The sequence below is a fragment of the Rattus norvegicus genome, chromosome 2 (assembly GCF_036323735.1).
Source record: "Rattus norvegicus strain BN/NHsdMcwi chromosome 2, GRCr8, whole genome shotgun sequence".
NCBI classification, from domain to species: domain Eukaryota; kingdom Metazoa; phylum Chordata; class Mammalia; order Rodentia; family Muridae; genus Rattus; species Rattus norvegicus.
Genome location: NC_086020.1, coordinates 23,818,879 through 23,830,402, shown reverse-complemented (window position 1 = coordinate 23,830,402; position 11,524 = coordinate 23,818,879).

Below are 11,524 nucleotides of genomic sequence, written 5' to 3'. Positions count from 1 at the left end.
TCTCAGGGTTGTTTTGGTTTGTATTTCTCTGATCACTAAGGACTTTAAATATTTCTTTAGGTGCTTCTCAGCCATTTGAGATTCTGCTATTGTGAATTCTTGGTTTAGTTCTTTTTTTTTTTCTTTTCTTTTTTTCAGAGCTGGGGACCGAACCCAGGGCCTTGCGCTTGCTAGGCAAGCACTCTACCACTGAGCCAAATCCCCAACCCCTCTTGGTTTAGTTCTATACCTCATTTTTTTGATTGGGTTGTTTGGTTTTCTTGGTGGTAAACTTCTTGAGTTCTTTATATATTTTGGATATTAACCCTCTACAGATGTGGGGTTAGTGAAGATTTTTTTTTCCAAATCTGTAGGTTGCCAATTTGTCCTATTGACTATGTCCTTTGCCTTACGGAAGCTTTCCATTTTCATGTGGTCCCATTTATCAATTCATGATCTTAGAGTGCGAGCCATTGGAGTTCTGCTTTAGGAAATTTCTGCCTGTGCCAATATGTTCAAGGCTCTTTCCCACATTCTCTTCTATTAGATTCATTGTATCTGGTTTTATGTTGAAGTCCTTGGTCCACTTGGACTTGAGCTTTGTGCATGGTGACAAATATGGGTCTATTTTCAGTTTTCTACATACAGACATCCAGTTAAACCAGCACCATTTATTGAAGATGCTTTTTTCCCATTGTATACTTTTTGCTTCTTTGTCAATGATTAAACGTGCATAAGTGTGTGGTTTTATTTCTGGGTCAACCTGTCTGTCTCTGTAGCAATACCATGCAGTTTTTATCACTATTGCTCTATAGTAGAGCTTGAGGTCAGGGATGGTGATTTCCCCAGCCATTCTTTTATTGTTTGTGGGATGATGTCATACAGGTGAGGCAGGTACGAGATAGAATGAGGCCTGTCATTGGATGAGAAGGAAGAAGGGATGGGAGAAAAGTTTGGAGGAAGAGGAGGAGACAGGAACGGAAGAGGAGAGGAGGGAGAGAAGCCATGGCAGAGACAATATGGAAGCTGACGTTAAGATTCCATGCTGTAGGGGTTGGGGATTTAGCTCAGTGGTAGAGCGCTTGCCTAGCAAGCGCAAGGCCCTGGGTTCGGTCCCCAGCTCCGAAAAAAAGAAAGAAAAAAGATTCCATGCTGTACCTTTACAGGTTGTTATAACTGTTCTTAAGGGATGGATGTGTAAAGGGCTTTGTATGTTTAGGTGGGCAATTATATTTTATCAATTAAATCAAAGTTTATTGTGGTGTGTGTTCTTTCATGTGCAGATTTAAGTGTAAGAGAGTGTGCGGTGGCTAGTCTGTGCTGCCACAGAGTTGGATGTGTGTTTCTGGCATGGAAACCTGCCGTGGGAACTAGATAGGTAGAGAGATTTCTGCCAGGCTCAGAGAGAGGCCTTTGGCAGTGTGATATGGTGTTGGGAGCGATGCCCTTGAAGCCCTCCAATATTGCTGTTATTATTATGGTTATCGTTAAGTATGACTAGGTTCGTGGAAAATCCCTAGCCAGCTGCAGAAGACTAATACAAATCTGGTGGTCAAAATGAATAATAATATGATAAAGTTCTCTTGCTGAGAAATACATCTGATGTCAAGATACCCAATGTGATGACCTGTAACCTTTCTGAAAAACCAACATCCTGCTGACTAATAGATATGACAAACCTGTGACCTTTCTGACATCCTGTCAACATCAGCCTACTCCCTGACCACACGAATACTGTGTCCTTGGCCTGTGTAAATGTTTCACACTTCCCCCCTCCCTCTGTTACCCATGTTATGGTATAAATTCAGCCTTGGGGAAAAATAAAATTGTCGCCTTGATCAGACTCTTGTCTTGGCGTCCTTCTTCGTATCTCTTGTCCCCCATTCTCTTACAGGTACCCAGCACCGTCGTTGACAATATGGGATGGAGCAAAGCAGGTGAGAGACTTTAAATATCTAAGACATCTTAGGACACTGCGGTGCCAGACCTAGTGGGGGATAAAAAGACTTTTATTTTTCATATTTGTACAATTGTTAAGAATTGTTTTCACTATTCTGGGTTATTTGCCTTTCTAGATGAATTTGAGAATTGCTCTTTCCATGTCTTTGAAAAATTGTGTTGGGATTTTGATGAGGATTGCATTGATTCTGTAGATTGTCTTTGGTAGAATGGGCATTTTTACTATGTTAATTCTACCAATCCATGAGCATGGGAGATCTCTCTATTTTCTGAGATCTTCTTCGATTTCTTTCTTGAGAGACTTGAAGTTCTTATCATAAAGATCTGTCGCTTATTTAGTTAGTTACCCCAAGATATTTTATATTATCTGTGGCTATCTCAAATGGAGTTGTTTCCCAAGTTGTTTCCCTAATTTCTTTCTCAGCCTGTTTATCATTTGTATGAAGTAAGGCTACTGATTCATTTTATTTAATTTTATATCTGACCACTTTGCTGAAATTGTTTATCAGTTGGAAAAGTTCTCTGGTAAAATTTTGGGGTCACTTATGTATACTATCATATCATCTGCAAATAGTGACACCTTTAATTCTTCTTTGATAATTTGTATCCCCTTGATCTCTTTTTGTTGTCTTATTGTTCTAGCCAGCACTTCAAGTACTATATTGAATAAATATGGGGAGCGTGGGCATTCTTGTCCCAGAATATAGTGGGATTGCTTCAAGTAACTCTCCATTTAATTTGATATTGTCTGTTGGTTTTCAAGTAAATTGCTTTTATTATGTTTAGGTATGGACCTTGAATTCCTGATGTCCCCAATACTTTTAACATCAAGGGGTGTTGTATTTTGTCAAGTGCTTTTTCTGCATCTAAGGAGATGATCATGTGTTGTTGTAAAAATATAAAAAATAAAAAAGGTAGGATTGTCTTTTATCCCCCTAGGTCCGGCACCTCAGTGCCCCAAGATATCTGATAGATATCTTGGTTGAAACACATCCCAACTCCATGGCAGCCCAGTGTCTCCTGTCGCCACAAACTTTCCTACACTCAAACGGTCACATAAAAGAACACACAACACAATAATCTTTGACCCAATTGGTAAGATATAATTGCCCACCTTAACATTCAAAGCCCAGTACCATCCATCCCTTAAGAACATTAATAACAACCTGTAAACACACAGAGCAGAATCTTAACATCACCTGCCATGGCTTCTTGCCCTCTCCCTCCTGTCTTTCTCTTTTCCATTCCAGTCTCCTCTTCCTTCAAACTTCTCTCCCGCCCATCCTTCCTCTCACCTAATGACAGGCCTCCTTCTATCTTGTACCTGCCCCTCACCTGTATTTTACAAATTCAATGGGGAGAAGTTTGAGTCCTGAGTAGGTGACTAGGCAGCTGTCCTTGAAGCAGCGGAATTACCATCAAAATACAGATAACTCCAGGGCAAACCACAACAATCATGTGATTTTTTTTCCCTTTGAGTTTGTTTATATAGTGGATTTTCATCCTTGCATCCCTAGGATGAAGCCTACTTGATCGTGGTGAATGATGGTTTGATGTGTTCTTGGATTTGGTTTGCAAGAATTTTGTTGAGTATTTTTGCATTGAAATTCATAAGCTAGATTGGTCAGAAATTCTCTTTTTTGGTAGGGTCCTTGTGTGGTTTAGGCATCAGAGTAATTGTGGCTTCATAGTATGAATTAGGTAGTGTTCTTTTTTCAGATAGTGTTTCTATTTTATGAAATACTTTGAGGAATATTGGTATCAGGTCTTCTTTGAAGATCTGGTAGATTTCTGAACTAAGTCCATCTGGCCTTGGGCTTTTTTTTAGTTGAGAGGTTTTTAATGACTTCTTCTATTTCCTTATGGGATATGGACCTGTTTGGAAAGTTTACCTGATCCTGATTTAACTTTGGTATGTGGTGTCTGTCTAGAAAACCATCCATTTTATCTAGATTTTCCAGCTTTGTTGAGGCTTTTGTATAGGCTTTTGTAGTAGAATCTGATGATATTTTTGAATTTCTTCCATTTCTGTTGTTATGTCTCCCTTTTCATTTCTGAGTTTGTTAATTTGGGTACTGTCTCTGTGCCTTTTAGTTAGTTTGTCTAGGGGTTTATCTGTTTTGTTGATTCTCTCAAAGACCCAGCTTTTGGGTTTCTTGATTCTTTGTATAGTTCTTTTTGTTTCTACTTGGTTGATTTCAGCCCTGAGTTTGACTGTTTCCTGCCTTCTACATCTTCTGGGTGAGTTTACTTCTTTTTGTTCTAGAGCTTTTAGGTGTGCTGTTAAGTTGCTAATGTAAGATATCTTCAGTTTCTTTACCAATGCACTTAGTGCTATGAATTTTCCTCTTAGCACTGCTTTCATTGTGTCCCGTAGGTGTGGGTATGATGTGTCAACATTTTCATTAAATTGCATGAAGTCTTTAATTTCTTTCTTTATTTTATCCTTGACCAAATTATCATTGAGCAGAGAGCTGTTCAATGTCCACATCTGTGTGGGTTTTCTGTTGCTTTTCCTGTTATTGAAGACCAGCTTTAGGTCATGGTGGTCTGATAGAGTACATGGGATTATTTCAATCTTCTTGTATTGGTTAAGGTTTGTTTTGTGACCAATTATATGGTCAATTTTGGAGAAGGTACCATGAGGTGATGAAAAGAAGGTGTATTCTTTTGTTTTAGGGTGAAATATTCTGTAGATATATGTTAAGTCCATTTGGTTCATAACCTCTATTAGTTTCACTGTGTCTCTGTTTAGTTTCTGTTTCAGTGACCTGTCCATTGGTGAGAGTGGGGTGTTAAAGTTTCCCACTATTATTGTGTGGGGTTCAGTGTGTGTTTTGAGCTTTACTAAAGTTTCTTTTATGAATGTGAGTGCCCTTGTATTTGGGACATAGATATTCAGAATTGATACTTTCTCTTGGTGGATTTTCCCTTTGATGAATGTGAAGTGTCCTTCTTCATCGTGCTTGATACCTTTTTGTTGAAAGTCTATTTTATTGGATATTAGGATGGTAATTCGAGCTTGTTTCTTGGGAATATTTTCTTGGTAGACCTTTTACTCTGAGGTAGTTTCTGTTTTGTTAATGAGATGTGTTTCCTGTATGCAGCAAAATGTTGGATCTTGTTTGTGTTTGCATATTCAGTCTATTAGCTTATGTCTTTTTATAGGTGAGTTGAGTCCATTAATATTGAGAGAAATTAAAGACAGATGACTGTTGGTTCCTCTTATATTTGCTTTTGTAGGTAGTGTTGTGTGCTTGTGGTTTTCTCCTCTTGGCTTTGTTGTGAGATGCTTAAATCTTGTCTTTTCTTTGGTATAGTTATCTTCCTTGTGTTGGAGTTTTCCTTCTACAATCCTCTGCAGGGCTGAATTGGGAGATAGATACTGTTTGAATTTGGTCTTGTCCTGGAATATTTTGGTTTCTCCATCTATGTTGATAGAGAGTTTTGCTGGGTATAGTAGCCTGGGATGGCATTTGTGTTCTCCTAGAGTCTGCATGACCTGACTAGGCTCTTCTTCATAGTCTCTGTTGAGAAGTCTAGTGTAATTCTGATAGGTCTGCCTTTATATGTTACTTGGTCCTTTTCACTTGCAGCTTTTAATATTCTTTCTTTGTTCTGTGTGTTTAGTGTTTTGACTATTATGTGATAAGAGGATTTTCTTTTCTGGTCCCATTTATTTGGTGTTTTGTAGGCTTCTTGTACCATTATAGCCATCTCTTTCTTTAGGTTGGGAAAGTTTTCTTCTATGATTTTGTTGAAGACGTTTTCAGGTCCTTTGAGCTGGAATCTTCATTTTTCTCTATTTCAATTAGCCTTAGATTTGCTCTTTTATTGTAGCCCGAATTTCCTCTATGCTTTGGGCTAGTTTTTTATGTTTTGAATTTTCTTTGACTGTTGTGTCAGTCCCTTCTACTGTATCATCTACATCTGAGATTCTCTCTTCTATCTCTTGTATTCTGTTGGTGATACTTACATTTGTAATTCCTGACCTCTTTCCTAGGTTTTTTATTTCCTGGTTTGCCTCCATTTGTGTTTTCTTTATTGTTTCTACTTCCACTTTTAGGTCTTGGATCACTTTATGCAATTCCTTCACCTGTTTGTGTTTTCCTGTATTTCTTTAAGAGATTTATTTATTTCCTCTTTAAGGGTTTCTACCTGTTTACCTGTGTTTTCATGTATTTCTTTCATTGAGTTATTTATATCTTCCTTAAAGGACTCTATTATCTTCATGAGATAGGATTTTAGGTCAGCTTCCTGATTTTCAGATGTGTTGGTGTATTCAGGGCTTGCTGTGGTGGAAGCACTGGGTTCTGATAATGCCCACATATATTGGCTTCTGTTGCTTGTGGTCTTGCACTTGCCTCTTGCCATCTCATTATCCCTAGTGTTTGCTGGTCTGAATGACTCTGTCTGGAGTCTGCCTCTTTTGTCGTTGGGTTGCAACAGATCTCCTGGTAGGCCTGCAGCCCTGGCTGTAGCAGACCCACTGTGGGGATTTCCCACTGGAGGGTATTCAGAGGGGCAGAGAAACTGCTGATCTGTTGCCCTGGCTGCAGTAGATCTCCTGGGAGGCTTCAGACTGCTGGGTCTTCAGAGGAGCAGTCACACTCTTGTCCTGTGAGAAGCTGTTCTCCATGGTGGGGGTGGGGAGTGTCAATGGACTGTGGTTTCTGTTTCCTTGTGTGCAGCCACACTCCAGGGAGACTTTCAGTCTTTTGGGTCAGTTGCCCTGCATGCCACAGAGCCCCTGGGAGGTCTTCAGACTGTGGTGTCTATTGCCCAGTTGCTCTGTGTACAGAGGAACTTCTGGGATCCTTTCAAGCTGTGGTGTCCTGGGTGCAGTGGCTCTCCTGGGATGTCTCCAGTTGTGGTGTCAGATGCCCTGGGTACAGCAGATCTCCTGGGATGCCTCAGGATGTGGTATCAAATATTTTGTATATGGTGGTTCTTCTGGTATGTTTCAGGATATGATGTCAAATGTTCTGAGTGTAGCAGGTCCTCTGGTATGTCTGAAGATATAGCCTCTTCCAGGGAGCAGACTAGCTAGCAGTCTGTCCCAGCAGAAAGAACCAGGCAGAAGGGTAATGGTGGATCTTGTCATTGAAGGTGAGGACACTTTTGGAGTCTAGCATAGTGGTACATGCCATTAATTCCAGGAGATTCCCAACAAAAATAAACTCAATAGATGAAAACAGAAACTAAAGTTGACAAATATATTGAGAGGGGGAAAGGGCATGGAGTTGGGGAGTGGAGAGCAGTTGGGGGAGGGGGAAAGAATGATCAAATATATTGTAGGAAAAACTTTTTTTTTCAATTAAAAAGAAGGAGAAGTCTTCTAGCACTCAGGAGGCAGAGGTTGGAGGCCACTTGGATTTACATAGTGTATTACTAGCTAGGACTATATGGTAAGATTCTATCAAGAAGAGGGAGATGAGGAGGGGGGGGAGGAGGAAGAGGAAGCCACCACCCTTGGCCTCTCATCCTCTCCTGATGGATCAAGAAAGTTCCAATCTGTAGTAGAGATGGTGTTTATTCTCTGGCCAGTAGGAAAAGAGGCTATTAAGATCAGAGCAGGGGCTGGGGATTTAGCTCAGTGGTAGAGCGCTTACCTAGGAAGCGCAAGGCCCTGGGTTCGGTCCCCAGCTCCGGAAAAAAGAACCAAAAAAAAAAAAAAAAAAAAAAGATCAGAGCAAAGTTGGGTTTTCTCATCTCTTTCTCCCTGTGATAGTGTCATTTAAAATATATATATATGTGTGTGTGTGTGTGTGTGTGTGTGTGTGTGTGTGTGTGTTCTGCAGTTGCCTTCAGACACACCAGAAGAGGGCATCAGATCTCATTACAGATGGTTGTGAGCCACTATGTGGTTGCTGGGATTTGAACTCAGGACCTCTGAAAGAGTAGTCAGTGTTCTTAACCACTGAGCCATCTCTTCAGCCCTAGTGTCATTTTAAAAACAAAGACCACATTATGAAGAAAATATCGAATGTATTTCACATATTAAAAGTGCTGTGATTTCTCAACTTTGCTTTCAGTCAGTTGTTTGTCCTCAGTGGTGGGATTTGTATTTGTTCGGAAGAACAAAGCACTGTTAGGTATTCCATCTGTCTGTGGGAATCACAAGATGTACAGCCTGCTGCACACAAGGCTAAGTCATATATGTCATTTTGTCACAGACCAAGCTGTCTTCAGGCATCATGACTGTATACAGTATATAGGCAATCTGTGTATAACTGTGTAAAACCTTCATAGGATGTGCATGTGTCTGTGGAGGTAGGGTTGGTATGTGCTGGTTTGTAACTCAGACAGATTTCTCACTTCAAGGAAAAGAGATCTAAAAGTGAAACAGACACATTAGTTTTTTCTACGTCAAAAATCCTGTCCTGGCCTTGTTACTCTGTTGGCCAGTGAGTTGATGTCACTTTTGTAGGAGGACTTAGGTAGTAGTTAACTGTTCTTGTGCCCATAGCCTTGGCTAGTCTCATGGATATGAGTCTGAAACGGCCCCTCTGGGTTTGAGTTTTAGGTTTCTGTTTGTTTCATGTTTTGTTTTCTCTTATATATTACATCCTGACCACAGTTTCCCTCCCCCTAGTATCTCCCTCCTCCCACCTCTCTTCTCCCTCAGATTCACTCTCTATCTGCCTCTCCTCAGAAATGAGCAGACCTCCAGGGACGCCAACCAAATGTGGCATAACAAGCTACAAGGAGACCATGCACATAATCACATCAAAGCTGGACAAGACAGCCCTGTTGGAAGAAAGGGGCTCTAGAAGGAGGCACAAAAAAGGACAGTCCCAGCTCCCACTCTTAGGATTCCCACAAGAACAGCAAGCCACTCAGCCATGGCATGTCTGCAGAGGACCTTGGTCAGATCAGGCTCCCTGATCTTTGCGAGTGCCCGGAAGTCCTACTCAGCTGATTCTGTGTGCTGTGTTCTCTTGGTGTCCCTGACCCCTCTGGCTCCTACAATCCTTCCGTTTCCTTCTCCACAAGACTCCCTGTGTCCTACCTAATGTTTGACTAGGATTCTGCATCTGCTTCCATCAGTTGCTGGATGAAAGTCCCTCGGGTCTCTTTGATGATGAATCTGCTAGGCTCTGGAGTCCCAGAACACTCTGTAGGCAGAACAACTGTAGGTCAGAAGTTGTGTGGCTCGGTTGGTGTCCCATTCCCTCCACTTGAAGTCTTGCCGGATTACAGAAGATGGCTAGTTTAGGTTCCACACCCCCCATTACTCAGTCTGTTGGGGTCACTCTTGTAGATTCCATTGAATTTCCATGGCACTTGGTTTCCACCTCTCCCCAAAACGTCCCCCAGAAACAGGAATTGCTTCTCCCAGTATTTTCTCCCCCTCTCCTGTTCTCTCCTGTTCCCACCTACCCCACCCCCGAGTCTACCTGGGAAATCTATTTCCCATTCCCAGGGAGATCCTTTCATTCCTCCCAACACCCTTGAGTCCTCCTTGTTACTTAGCCTCTCCGGGTCTATGGACTGTAGCATGATTTTCTTTCTACTTTATATCGAATGTTTTGTTTTTAATAGAGGTTCTCACACTGTAGCTCAAGGAGGCCTCAAAATCAATATGTAACCTAGGCAGGCCTCAAACTCATGGTAATTCTCCTTCCTCAGCCTCCAGAGTGCTTGTATTGCAGGTGTAAGATAATGTGCTCATATTAAGCCTCAATATTTTATAGTGTGTGATTAAGTGTTTTTGCCTTTTATTCTTCAGTTTGGTAGTGATCTAGGAACTGTATCACAGCCCTTGCTTTTCGTTTGATGATGTCAGCAGCGACATCTAGTGGTCTTGGTGCCAAGTGCCCTTCAGAGTTAGTCCTCTTTTGAAAAGTATTAAAAGTGACCAACCCCACATGTATTTTATGTTCAAATCAACCTATCTAATAATAAGCCCATAGCTCTGTGATACATTCTTGGACTTCTTTAGAAGTGTCACATGTCCTGAAGCCATTCCTAGTTACAAAGAAGAATGCTAGCAAAGGTGCTACGCGGTGTTAACAGGAAACCACACAGTTCAACAGATCTGCAGTGTTTGATGATTAGCAGTTCCCAGGCTTTGCCTGGCAAATCACACTCACTATGTCTCTGTTGGAGGCTTGATTTACCTCGGTAATCACAGAGCCAGAGGCTGAAGGACGATAACATTATGAAAGTAGCCACGACTACTATGCAATGGGTTTTTAGCTATCTATAATCCCAGCATTTGAGAGGCTGAGGTAGAAGGATTACCATGAGTCCAAGGCCACACTGGGCTACATAATGACTGCCAAGCCAGGTAGGCCCACTTACCAAAGCTCTACTCAAGCAAGAAAAATAAATGTTCTACACAACATTTGTCACTTGACTGTCCCCACATCTTTATTTTACTGATGGTCCACGTACTCAGCAGCTATACAGATGTTCTTGTATGGTCAGTGTTGTGGCTACACCATCAGAATGTATGGAAAACTCTAAATTATGGAAAATTTTAAACATAAAAGTGGAGACTGGCTTGATCCCTCACACATCTAAAAGTCAGAATGAATGAGCGCACCAAGACGGCGTTGTATTTGCTTCACTTACTTCCTCAGTTGTTCCAGGGCCTTACAACAAATTACAGACATTGTGCCATTTGTTTCTATGAATACAGACTTTTTCTTTGATCTTGTCCATTGATTTTTGATCTGTTTTTCAATCGTTGAAAATTGTAACCCTTAGGACTGGAGAGATGGCTCAACGCTTAAGAGCACTCACTGCTCTTCCAGAGGTCCTGAGCTCAATTCCGAGCAACCACATGGTGGCTCACAACCATCTGTAATGGGATCTGATGCCCTCTTCTGGTGTGTTTGAAGATGGCGGCAGTGTACTCACATATATAAAATAAGTAACTTACTGAAAACAAACAAAGACATGTAACCCCTAAACTTTGGTGTTTTGGTTCATTTCTTTTTTCTCTGATGGTGGGCTTCATACCCATGTTGTGATTGTAAATTTACCAGAATCTTTGGGCAAATTTCATTTTCAATGACTGTAATCAAGCCATTGAGTACAACCACAGCAGAATGGCCAGGTGCATTTTACAGGTTCCATAGGAGGTATCAGTGATGTGGTTTGTCCCCCACAGGTCCGTTCATGGGGTGGGAAGAAGTGTGTTGACAGTAAATAATTCCCTGCATGGCTTATACCTAAGATCCTGCCTCCAAGTTCCTACCTTGAGTTCCTGCCTTGACCTCTCTCAGGGATGAACTGTTCCCTGGAAATGCAAAATAAAATAAACTATTTGCTCCCCATGTTACTTGTGATCTTCCTCACTACAATACAAATGTTAACTATATACCCCAGTTCTAGGGGACCCAACATTCACTTCTGGTTTTCATGAGAACTGTACACACATGGTATACATGTCTACATTGAGGCAAAATACTCATGCACAGTAAAAATCCTTTTTTTAAAACGTATTTTATGTATATGAGTACACTGTTGCTGTCTTCAGACATACCAGAAGAGGGCATCAAATCTCATTACAGATGGCTGTGAGCCACCATGTAGTTGTTGGAAATTGAACTCAGGACCTCTGGAAGAACAGCTA